The sequence below is a fragment of the Xenopus tropicalis genome, chromosome 6 (assembly GCF_000004195.4).
Source record: "Xenopus tropicalis strain Nigerian chromosome 6, UCB_Xtro_10.0, whole genome shotgun sequence".
Lineage (NCBI taxonomy): Eukaryota > Metazoa > Chordata > Amphibia > Anura > Pipidae > Xenopus > Xenopus tropicalis.
In genome coordinates, this window is record NC_030682.2 from 14517047 (window position 1) to 14530532 (window position 13486).

Below are 13486 nucleotides of genomic sequence, written 5' to 3' on the forward strand. Positions count from 1 at the left end.
CTCAACATCTCCACTTTAACATCTACCTTTTTTTTTACATCTCTAACAGCCTTTCCTCATGTCTCTCTGCTCCTTAGCCTCTTCCCACAAATCTGTTGCACATTTACTTCTAACCTGCTACATCTTACCTGCTCCTACTAACCTAACATCAATCTTTTTAACAAGAATTTGTTTTGTTTTTCAATACATGCCACATTATCTCCAGTTGCTATTTACTACCTACCACCTACCTCTCCTCCCTTGTTTCTTACCACCTACCTCTTCTCTTTTATCTCCTGCCACATGCTTCTTCTCCTCTACTCAACTATGGATGAAGCACCTACACACCCTCTACTCTCTTCCACAACTGCCTACCTGCCAGTTCTACTTGAATTTGCTACGTGCCACTTACCTCTTCTGAAACATTCCACTGACTTTACCTACCTTTTCTACTCTGCTTCACTGGTTGCTACCTACCTGTTTGCTACTTTACTATCAGCCTCTTCTCCTTTTCCTCTAATACTCCCATTGCCAGTGACAAAATGAATGACAGTAAGCAATGGCTTCTGTGAGTGCTAACTTAATAAACCCTTTTCCTCTTTTCCTTTTACCTTCTTTCTTTCTTCATTCATTAACTTTCCCACTTTGCCCGTTTTTGTTTCTCTACTCATGCCATACTCATCTCTCAGATTCTCCATCCTCATTCACACTCCATCACTGGCGCATCAGTGCTTATATTAATCAGTTTTTGCTTTTTATATAATTATGCAAACTTTAAGAAATAATAGTGTAACTTGCTGGAATTGTGCCAGGTTTAACCTTAAATGGAACAACTGCCCCGTCATTTATTGGAACCTTAATTCCATGGGGGGGAAATGTACAAACAACATGGCCCTTTATTGCACTTTGCAACCTGCCCTCCTGCACTTTGTAAATAGCCTGTTAATAAAGGGGTAGAAGTACATTTGGCATCATACAGCAGCCCCTCTGGCATTAGCCAGAACCCACAGATTGACAGTCCAGGCCTGAGTAACGGCCGCATGTCTGTGGGATATGGCAAATGCCAGAGGGGCTGCTGTAAGATGCCATAGACAGTCACTATTTATTGGGCTGCTGGGGGGCTGTTGGGCCTCTATGTACTTGAAATGCCAGGGTCTATTTTGAATCCCAGTCCGGACCTGCCCTTACTAATGCATCGATTTCACATGCAAGCAGTCACTTCACTCATCCCATAAACAGTTTACTGTGACAGAACATAAACATAAAGAGCTGTAAACAGATACTGGATACACTACGTCTGTACATAAAGGATAGGCCTATAGCTTATATGCACTGTGTCTGCACTCATAAACAGATGAACCCAACCCGCTCTATAAATGTTTTCATGGGCTGTGCCAAAGCACACACGTAAATGATGCCATACTGGGCCATAATGGTACTGAAGAGAGAAATCGTAACTGCCTCTCAGCACTCGGCTTCCAAAGGCCTTGTATAATGCCATATCAGGGCAACCCTAGACTATGGTGCAATTTTTAATAAAAATGTGCAAAACTGATATCCTAATCAACCCAATAATAAGGGAACCTTTATAAACACTTTTGCAGCCCATTCACCCAATAGCAGAGCCGATGCTGTTGTACGTTGAGCCCTACAGGCAAATGCAAACTTAACTACTAAATACCAGCAGTTAAAATTCAAGGTTACAAGACTTTTTTTTTTTTTTAAAAAGGCCTGAAATTCCCCAGGGAATAAACAAAAAAAGTGTCTCACGGAAAAAAAAATTCATGACCAAATGAAGCAGAACCAATTATGAAATGGGGAAAGTGCAGAAAAATCTGGCTGCCAGCGTCAGAAATGTGTGGAATGAATGGGGAAAGTTAAGTAAGCATATCTGATTAAAAAGCAACAATGTGCCGGGTTGTCATAAATAAATCCTTTGGGCTCATTGCTTAATGAATGTTCTGGGCTGACTCTCTGAGAGAGTTAAGTCCATCTAAATTGCAGCGTTAACCCTGTGCTGGAAGGCCGAGACCTGTGGCTGCCCATGAATACACTGCTGCCTACGCTCTGTATTCATGATGGAGGGCATTACACAGGGGCCCAAACAGCCCCCCACCAGCAAAATAAATAGTGAGTGTCTATGGCATCTTACAGCAGCCCGTCTGGCATTTGCCAGAACCCACAGATTGCCAGTCCGGGCCTGCTGATTGCCTCCATGTCCAAATGGGAAACTAATTCCCAAGATAAAGTTATATACATTCATTTACTCTGTCAGTAGAAGACACTAGACAAAAGTCCATGGAAGGCAAATGGTAGCAATTTAGTCAGTAGAGGTCTTGTATTCTGGAAATGAAAGAGTCTCCACGGGTGTAGGCAAGATTAAATGCCGGGAACAGTAGGAAGAACACTGCTCTGCTACCAAGGAAACCTATGTGTATATAGAGGAACACAAGAGGCTATTATGAATCGAGCAAATCATTGAATTTGAAATGACTGTTTAAGACCAGTCATAGTTTTTCAAGTTAAACTCATTTTCAAATTCAGCAACTCAAATTGTAGATCAATGGGTTCCCAAACCCTGGGGCAGTCCTTAGACCTAGAGCAGTGACTGGGTGGGGTGGGAGGAAAGCAGACTGAAGGCCAGTTAGGGTGAGATTTGGGGAGAAAGTCTATTTGATCTACCAGATACTCCATGAAGATCTGCTTGGAGGCCAGATAGAGCAGAATTTGGGGTGACACCACATAGTTATAACCTTGTTATGTGCTAAGGGGGGGCACTCACCAAAGTCTGGTGTAGAAACTGATGTAATAATGCCACTTACATCAGAGCTCACATGAGTAATGCCCAGGCAGCCCTGCACTAAAGGAATTCCCTCCCTGAATCAGTCATACTGGCTGATACATTAGATAGGTACAAGAAGGGGCTGGATGGATTCTTAGCAAGTGAGGGAATACAGGGGTAGGTGGGATAGCTCTCAGTACAAGTAAGGGAATACAGGGGTATGGGGGATAGCTCTCAGTACAAGTGAGGGAATACAGGGGTAGGGGGGATAGCTCTCAGTACAAGTGAGGGAATACAGGGGTATGGGAGATAGCTCTCAGTACAGGTGAGGGAATACAGGGGTAGGGGAGATAGCTCTCAGTACAAGTGAGGGAATACAGGGGTATGGGGGAGATAGCTCTCAGTACAGGTGAGGGAATACAGGGGTAGGGGGGATAGCTCTCAGTACAAGTGAGGGAATACAGGGGTATGGGAGATAGCTCTCAGTACAAGTGAGGGAATACAGGGGTAGGGGCGATAGCTCTCAGTACAAGTGAGGGAATACAGGGGTAGGGGAGATATCTCTCAGTACAAGTGAGGGAATACAGGGGTATGGGAGATAGCTCTCAGTACAAGTGAGGGAATACAGGGGTATGGGAGATAGCTCTCAGTACAAGTGAGGGAATACAGGGGTAGGGGAGATAGCTCTCAGTACAAGTGAGGGAATACAGGGTTATGGGAGATAGCTCTCAGTACAAGTGAGGGAATACAGGGTTATGGGAGATAGCTCTCAGTACAAGTGAGGGAATACAGGGGTATGGGAGATAGCTCTCAGTACAAGTGAGGGAATACAGGGTTATGGGAGATAGCTCTCAGTACAAGTGAGGGAATACAGGGGTAGGGGGGATAGCTCTCAGTACAAGTGAGGGAATACAGGGGTAGGGGAGATAGCTCTCAGTACAAGTGAGGGAATACAGGGGTAGGGGGGATAGCTCTCAGTACAAGTGAGGGAATACAGGGGTATGGGAGATAGCTCTCAGTACAAGTGAGGGAATACAGGGTTATGGGAGATAGCTCTCAGTACAAGTGAGGGAATACAGGGTTATGGGAGATAGCTCTCAGTACAAGTAAGGGAATACAGGGGTATGGGAGATAGCTCTCAGTACAAGTGAGGGAATACAGGGGGAGGGGAGATAGCTCACAGTACAAGTGAGGGAATACAGGGGTATGGGAGATAGCTCTCAGTACAAGTGAGGGAATACAGGGGTAGGGGAGATAGCTTTCAGTACAAGTGAGGGAATACAGGGTTATGGGAGATAGCTCTCAGTACAAGTGAGGGAATACAGGGGTATGGGAGATAGCTTTCAGTACAAGTGAGGGAATACAGGGGTATGGGAGATAGCTTTCAGTACAAGTGAGGGAATACAGGGTTATGGGAGATAGCTTTCAGTACAAGTGAGGGAATACAGGGGTAGGGGAGATAGCTTTCAGTACAAGTGAGGGAATACAGGGGTAGGGGAGATAGCTCTCAGTACAAGTGAGGGAATACAGGGGTAGGGGAGATAGCTTTCAGTACAAGTGAGGGAATACAGGGGTAGGGGAGATAGCTTTCAGTACAAGTGAGGGAATACAGGGGTAGGGGAGATAGCTCTCAGTACAAGTGAGGAAATACAGGGGTAGGGGAGATAGCTTTCAGTACAAGTGAGGGAATACAGGGGTAGGGGAGATAGCTCTCAGTACAAGTGAGGGAATACAGGGGTAGGGGAGATAGCTCTCAGTACAAGTGAGGGAATACAGGGGTATGGGAGATAGCTTTCAGTACAAGTGAGGGAATACAGGGGTAGGGGAGATAGCTCTCAGTACAAGTGAGGGAATACAGGGTTATGGGAGATAGCTCTCAGTACAAGTGAGGGAATACAGGGGTATGGGAGATAGCTCTCAGTACAAGTGAGGGAATACAGGGTTATGGGAGATAGCTCTCAGTACAAGTGAGGGAATACAGGGTTATGGGAGATAGCTCTCAGTACAAGTGAGGGAATACAGGGGTAGGGGAGATAGCTCTCAGTACAAGTGAGGGAATACAGGGTTATGGGAGATAGCTCTCAGTACAAGTGAGGGAATACAGGGTTATGGGAGATAGCTCTCAGTACAAGTGAGGGAATACAGGGGTATGGGAGATGGCTCTCAGTACAAGTGAGGGAATACAGGGGTAGGGGGGATAGCTTTCAGTACAAGTGAGGGAATACAGGGTTATGGGAGATAGCTCTCAGTACAAGTGGGGGAATACAGGGGTAGGGGAGATAGCTCTCAGTACAAGTGAGGGAATACAGGGGTAGGGGAGATAGCTTTCAGTACAAGTGAGGGAATACAGGGTTATGGGAGATAGCTTTCAGTACAAGTGAGGGAATACAGGGGTATGGGAGATAGCTTTCAGTACAAGTGAGGGAATACAGGGTTATGGGAGATAGCTTTCAGTACAAGTGAGGGAATACAGGGGTATGGGAGATAGCTTTCAGTACAAGTGAGGGAATACAGGGGTAGGGGAGATAGCTCTCAGTACAAGTGAGGGAATACAGGGGTATGGGAGATAGCTTTCAGTACAAGTGAGGGAGTACAGGGGTAGGGGAGATAGCTCTCAGTACAAGTGAGGGAATACAGGGTTATGGGAGATAGCTCTCAGTACAAGTGAGGGAATACAGGGTTATGGGAGATAGCTCTCAGTACAAGTGAGGGAATACAGGGGTAGGGGAGATAGCTCTCAGTACAAGTGAGGGAATACAGGGGTAGGGGGGATAGCTCTCAGTACAAGTGAGGGAATACAGGGTTATGGGAGATAGCTCTCAGTACAAGTGAGGGAATACAGGGGTAGGGGAGATAGCTTTCAGTACAAGTGAGGGAATACAGGGGTATGGGAGATGGCTCTCAGTACAAGTGAGGGAATACAGTGGTAGGGGGGATAGCTCTCAGTACAAGTGAGGGAATACAGGGGTAGGGGAGATAGCTCTCAGTACAAGTGAGGGAATACAGGGTTATGGGAGATAGCTCTCAGTACAAGTGAGGGAATACAGGGGTAGGGGAGATAGCTCTCAGTACAAGTGAGGGAATACAGGGGTAGGGGAGATAGCTCTCAGTACAAGTGAGGGAATACAGGGGTAGGGGGGATAGCTCTCAGTACAAGTGAGGGAATACAGGGGTAGGGGGGATAGCTCTCAGTACAAGTGAGGGAATACAGGGTTATGGGAGATAGCTCTCAGTACAAGTGGGGGAATACAGGGGTAGGGGGGATAGCTCTTAGTACTAGTTGATCCAGGGACTGGTCCGATTGCCATCTTGGAGTCAGGAAGGAATTTTTTCCCCTCTGCGGCAAATTAGAGAGGCTTCAGATGGGGTTTTTTGCCTTCCTCTGGATCAACTAGCAGTTAGGCAGGTTATATATAGTCATTATGGTTGAACGTGATGGACTTATGTCTTTTTTCAACCTAACTTACTATGTAAAGGGACTATAATGCACAGGACACATATAAGGAACAGGGTTTCTGTATTTTTAACTGTCTTGGAATGTGTCTGTCTGGAGTGAAAGTGCAGAGACATGGAAGTGAGCGTAGGAGCGGCTGACTGAGTATATAAATGCTATCTGACAAGAAAAAAGTATTTTTTATGGAAACATTCATTCTTATTAGAGCAACTGTAGGTATTTATTTCAGTTTATATTATTTACGGAGTTCCAAAGGCAGGCAGAATGAATCAGCCCTTTAACTATTGACTTAAAGAGAAAATATACCCCCTGTTGGACATGAGCTCATTCAGTTGGGTCTATGTAAAAAAAAGTGCATAAACACTATCTGAACTTCCAGAAATAAATGTTTGTTTTGTGTTTTTTTTACACAACAAGTGCAGGAACAAGTTTCCTGCCTTCTTAGGCTCACAGTGTAATGTATCCCTTCCCTCACCTTGTATTTTGTGAAGTGATGGATTCTGGGACTTGAAGCTTTCCAAAGAATCTGTGGACCGCCCACTATGGAAAGCAGAGGGACATTAAGTCCCAGAATCCATTGGGACACACTATCATGGTTCATGGATTCCTTTCAGTCTGTGGAATCAGGTATGTTTGTGTAGGAAAAAAACACACTTATATTCATTTCTAGAAGTTCAGATAGTGTTTATGTATCTTTTCTACAAGACCCCAACTGAATTAGCTCATGTGGAAAAGTGGGGTATATTTTCCCTTTAAAAAGCTGTATGACTGAGAGGATGGGCTTGTTATGAGACTCTGCCCGCAGTATCATAGCAATAATTATCTGGCTCAGGGCACGGACTGTTTAGCCCTTTATCAGAACACTTCATGGTCAGCAGTCCCCCTGTTTATTGTCTTTGGCTTTAATGTCTTCTGGACGCAGGGAAAACCATAAAAATAAATAATCCCTTTCTTCTGCTCCCGGCTGTGTTTCTTAGTGGAGAAAATGCAAATGAAACACTTTCCCAAGCACTCGGGATAGAAAAGCTTAACTGCTATGTGCTCAGTTACATATAAAGCCCCTGCTGCTGCGCTGTCACTGCAAAAGGAAAGTGCTCTTATAGCATATGCTATTCACAATGTGCCGCAGAGATATATAAATGTAATTACACGTGGAGCAGGCAGGCTGGAAGCTTTAGCTCTGAGTAATACAGAAATAGAGATACAAATGGCCCTTTGTGGGACTTTTTATTACCTTCATAGCTTTTGTGTATTATATACTGAATAATGTACCTCCAGGTATAAACTATAAGGATATTATAAGTCACTAAGGGATCGATGACCCTATAAATGCATTTATACAGGTCAAGGAACTCCTAAGGTGACTTTTATTACCCTCATATTTTACAACCTGAGGCCCGGACTGGCAATCTGTGGGTTCAGACAAATACCAGAGAGGCTGCTGTAAGATGCCATAGACACTCACTATTTATTGGGCTGGCGTGGGTGGGGGGGTGTTTTGGCACCTATGAACCTGAAATGCCAGGGCCTATTTTGAATCCCAGCCCGGACCTTCAACAGAGGGTTCAGTGACCCATGTAACAGAAATTGCATCACTGAGAACCAATTATAACTAATGACATCACTATACATCATTTATAAGGGTATATAAGAATATACAAGACCCATGAATAACCTGTTTCTGGTTCTTGACCAATCAAGAAAAATAATAGACCCTTTAGGAACCAATTAGATCTATTTCTAGCTGGCCGACCTCTAATCTCATAAACTTAAGGCCACACTAGCTGTTTTGATTGCTGTCACTAGTAGTGATCCAGACAAAGCTGACCCGCTCTGGGTCCCTTCCCTCTGAACATAATGGGAAGTGTCTGAGGCTGGCCAGAACCTGCTATTATTGGTATTATGACATGCACCAGCGTATTTCACTCCAATTAAGATATACAGTATGCATTTTATGAGATTGGTTAAAAGTTAACATGCAACTGTAGTAATTTTCTATACATGTAGATTTCAGCCTTGTGATTGGATATTAGCCTATAATTAAGGACTGTCTAAGCCCAAAACGCGTCAGGCTTGGCTTCCTGGCCCAGGGTGGGACTGCAGTGTGCAGGGCCCACCCCAGGGGCCTCCACACACCCCCAGGGGCCCCGCACCCTCACAGGGGCCCTGCCACCCACCCAAGCCCCTTCACTCCCAAGCACACTCGGAGGAGGGAGATCGGTGGCGGGGATCAGGTCTGGGTCGATGGGGCCCACCTGGTTTCTTCCCAGTTCTCCGCCGGCCCAGTCCGACCTTGTCCTGGCCTTTATCAAATCTGTACAATGTTTTTAATCTGCTCAGAATAAAAGGGGAATTTTATGGATTCAAATGTGCAGCTCCCTGAATTGTATGCTGTTTCACTCGCAGTGCTTCATTGTACAGGATGTTCTGATCCGCTGTTCTGATCCAATAATGCCCTTAAAGCTTTCTCTTAAATCTATGAATTGTGTTATTAATCAATGCAAACCAATCAAAAGTGAGAACTGCGTTTGCTAAATAAATGCTGGCTCCCAGACAGGTCATTGAGTATGTGCCTCGAGGGTATAAAACTGGTTGTGAAAGTCACTTTTCTCTTGCACAGAAATATTCCACTGTTTATTGACTCTTCTTAAAGAACCGAGAGCCACAAGTACAGAGAAGCCTGAGCAATATCACTGACTGGGCCGACAGATGGCTGATATTATCGTCTCTCAGCCTCGTTCCTCTCTGGAGGGGGCTCTTTAGCAACCATCTGTTGGTGCCTGCAGAAAATCCCATTCACTGAACAACATTACTGTCTCCCCACTTCATATTTAGGAGGTACCATCATGGCTCCACACTGTTCCTACTCTGGGGCTGCTGGAATACAATAATTAAACCAGAGTAGGAATCTCCGCTGAACCACATTCCCAGGGATTCATAGCATTAATCCTAATAACGTACAACAAAGCGAATCGTCAGATCAAAAGCTGAAAATGTACCTGCCAAGTGTGGAATGAAATATATTCACCCAACGGCATAGGGTCTACTGTCTCCGTACTGTATTTACTAGGGAGATAGCGCCTGAAACTTTTATTCCCTCATTTATTCACCCCCACTTTTGGGCTGGTGCAACCCTGGTGTACCCAGAAGATATCATGGGTGCCAAAGGGGGTGCAGTGCCAAAGGGCTGTCTGTCTGTAAATAACCCACAAATCATTTGGCTTGCCTGCTCTTACCAGCTTTCAGATGGGGGTCACCAACCCCTTCAACCAAAAACCTAGAGCTTCATGAAGCTACGATTATATTGTTATTGAAACTTTATATTCAGTTCTTTTCCTTTTTCAGTCTCTCATTCTATCCAGTTCTTGGATGCTAAGTTAAATTGATCCCGAGCAACCAGCTGCTGAAATACCAAACTAGAGAGCAGATGAAATTAAGCTAAATTTTTTAAAAACCATGAAAAATAAAAAATGAAGACCAACTGCAAATTGTCCCAGAATATCACTCTACATCATACCAAAAGTTAATCTAAAGGTGAACAAACTCATTAATTATAACTGCCATCTTGTTCTACAGTCACACTCTTACCCTACTATTGCCATCTTGTACTCTCCCCATCTTGCCCCCACACTATCTTGCCCCCACACTATCTTGCCCCCACACTATCTTGCCTCACTTCCATGTTTCTCCACTGCCCCCCTTTTTTTGCCCTACCGCCCCATATTTCCCTATTGCCCCACCTTGCCCTGCTGCAGTTCAGCTGCTCAGAGCAGCCAATGACTTATAAAATCAGTTGGAAAAACAATGACAAGCTGATTGGCCAGCACAGTCGGGCCATTGATTCAATACAGGGAATCAGTAATTAAAGGAGAAATAAATAATGAGAATTTCTCAACAAATGTATTTAATAAACCAACTGGATTCTGAAAGCATAATGAAATATGTGCAATAGATAGAAAGTCCCCAAAACATATCCGGTCCCAGTCAGAAACAAAAGGGGGATGTGGAAGGTTGGGGGTACATCACTAATACTAAGTCATATGTAATTTCCTTCCCACAGGGACCCAAAGAGGACATTTTCTCCTTCTGCCCCACCCTAAAAATCAGCCCAGGCAAATGGATAGAGAAAACCTTGCGATTTAACGTGGCTATGCAATTTGCCCGTGGCTTGAACCGGGGCGCGGTGCCAGCTCATGAAGTGACAGGGGCAGCAGATGGAATAGTTACGTGTGACTAACGGCTTGTGTCAGAGCCAGATAGGAAAAGAGCAGAACAGGTCAGAGAGGCCTGTGATTTCTTGTCATGTGCTACAGAAATGTGATTGGAGCAAATCAATTGCTCCATCAGCTGACTGTACCCCCTTTAGCCTGTACCATGTGATCCCCCCCAGACAGTCCAACTTACTATAAGCACAAGTGGTTCCTTACTGGCAAGCAGACCCTCTTTATTATTAGCCATTGAGACTCAGTAACGGTTTCCTTTTAGCAAAAGTTTAAAATATGGCAGAAAGATGCCAACTGGCTCCAGTGCCACCCTAATCTGAGAATATTATAAACAATCCATAAAGCTGGCAATACAAGTGGGGATAAAAGCTGCTGACCCTGCCCCTCCAGGCGAGCCAGAATCTTATGAACCCATATATGAGGGCTTCCTAATGGGCCGCCTAAAAACAGCCCTTCAGCTTTATTCTTAAAGGGCCCAGTTACTAGATAATGGCACAATGCCAATGTGGGTTTGATGTGATGTGCCTCTGGTGGCATTTTGCCAGGGGTTCCTGATAACTTTAGAGCTGCATTTGCCCTTTTTTTAAAAAAATGGAATCTAATCTCTCTTAATTCTTTTGGTGCTCTCTGCATAGTGTTGCCACCAGGCTGGAATCTCACTAGCCTTGCCGGTAAAATACCAGTGGATGCCTAAAGCTGGCCATACATGCTAAGATCTGCTCGCCTTGCAAGGTTACCAAGCAAGCAGATCTTCTCCCGATATACCCCCTATGGGTAGGCGATATCGGGATAATTTGGTCATTTGGCACCTTAAGACAGTATTTTTCATTTATTGACCATGCATGTGGCACGGAATTTGTAATTCCTTGAGGTTCTGTCCCAATTTCTTCTCCAGCCCACCCTCTATCCCCACCAGTGCATTATCCCTACCCTCTATTCACTTTGGTGCCCAGCCCCCACCATTTCATCACTGCCCCAGACACTTTTTGGTACTGGAACTATTATTTAAAATAGGTGCCAATGGATGTGCTGGGCCTACCAGGGCTACCACCCCAGTTGCCCCCAACACCCCACCTTCCCACCCCCCCAAGTGCACATATCTCATACTTAACTAGGGATTAAGTCTGGGTCGGTGGGGCACACTGTTTTTTCCCAGTGTCCTGCTGGCCCAGTCTGATCCTTGTGCCAACTTTCACTCCGAACTTGTAATGTGCCCCCCCCCCCCATCTCCTGGGCAAAGGCAAGTTCACCCTTATGTTTTGTTGCTATCTTTATTGCTGTTGGGTCTTTAACCCTTCATATTTTTAACTTTCTAATGCTCACACTGGCTAGCGTTTAACCCTTTACCTTCCACTTCAGTAGGCAACACACAGACGAGTTAATGGGATGCCTATATGTACAGGCCATAGAGAAACACATCTAAAATATGTGTTTTATATTCAAACTATATTCTGAAATGCTGGAACTATACTGAACAGCTGATAAAATGAAATGGTACAATGATTTGAAAAGGAAAAACGTTGCTATTGCCTGCGTGTAATGTACCATCTGCCCAGTGCTACAGATACAACTATAGCAAAGCAGCACATTTACAGAGCGATGACAATATCTCTTTAATTAATTCATTTCTCTCAGTCATAGCATCCCACTGAGATCTAGAACCTCTTTAGGCATCTATCTGCGGCTGTGATTTCTTTTTTAGACAAGCAATTATTCCTTTATAGATGCCATCCTTTTAAGTGTTTCTATTAAATGCCAATACATGCATTACAGTTGGCGTTCGTTATTTGGGTGCCTGCAACATCATCTGAAAATCCAACAATGCCTTTGCCATTATGTGCTCATCCATCCGCGCACGCAGAAAATCAATGAATGCTTCGTTTTATCTCACTACGGGGCTTTTAGAAATAGGACTTTGGTTCCTAGGGAGTAACATCTTTTCCCTCCGTGCTGTCTTTTCAGCTCTAAAGGGTTTACTGGAATTGCACAGCAGAAGAATACAATTCCTATTGCTTCTCCCCAGGGCCGCTCCTCAGATCCCAAACAACTGGAAGCTTCAGTTATTTGCAGCCTAAAAGGCACAGAGCTGCGGCATTAAAAGTGAAGGACAGAGCAAATTCATTGATATTGTTAATTGTAGGGTAGAAATGCTAAATATCTATTATCGAATGTCAGTGGCTAGGGTTTTTAGTTGTACAAGTATCTCCTATGCAAAAGACTCGGCAAATGGCAACACTGTTGGCTCCCCAACAACCAAGGCTCTCTGAAGCCCCCATTGGAAGCACAACTGCGCTCTGCACACAGAAAGTATTACTTTCCTATGACAAACTCCATGTCGATAATCACCAAGATAGCCTCTCCCATCTGCCTCCCATAGCCCCTCCAATCAGAAGGACCCTGTCCTAATCTTTAAAAGACTAACGTTACCCTCCTACCAGCATATTTTTGGTCCCTCTGCTTCTGCTTTTGCTCCCAGTGAAAGCAAAATTTTCTTTTTAACCTTGGGGAAACATTTTTGTTCCCAAGCACATTACCTCATAATTTGAGTTTCCACCTGGAGTCTTGTTATGTTCACTTATTAAGTTGGGGAAAGAGTAGCTTGCTACATCATGGTGAGTACTGACATGGAGTTTGTCAAGGGAAAAGGGAAGATTGTGTCATATTTTCCATGTTCTTCCTTTTCTGGATGAACTCCATGTCATTACGGTCCTATTCAGGTAGTTAAGAAGCTTGATACAAAGATACCGGTAGGAGGGTGGGGTTGGTATTTTAAAGATTTGAGGAGGGTCATTCTAGTGGAAACTGACATGGAGTTCTTCCAAGAAATATCATGGTAGGTATGACACAGTCTTCCTTTTTTCGGCATAGTTTATTCATATGTATGGTGTAAGAGATTCCATATCACCTACATTGACATCCTTGATGCCAGAAGAGACAGGTAAAGGCCAGAGAGAGCAGAGGATGTGAGAGAATGGTAAATAATGAAACAATGAGGCATGGGATGGAAAGGGTACAAGAGGAGGGGAAGAGATTGGGGAGAAAACGTAA

The 13486-nt window shown here is 44.5% G+C and overlaps 1 protein-coding gene across 3 annotated transcripts in view; it reads right to left on the reverse strand.

Annotated features, from left to right (window-relative positions):
- prkag2 (protein kinase, AMP-activated, gamma 2 non-catalytic subunit) overlaps positions 1-13486 on the reverse strand; it is a 149668-nt gene that overhangs the window by 61770 nt on the left and 74412 nt on the right. The window lies entirely within an intron of this gene.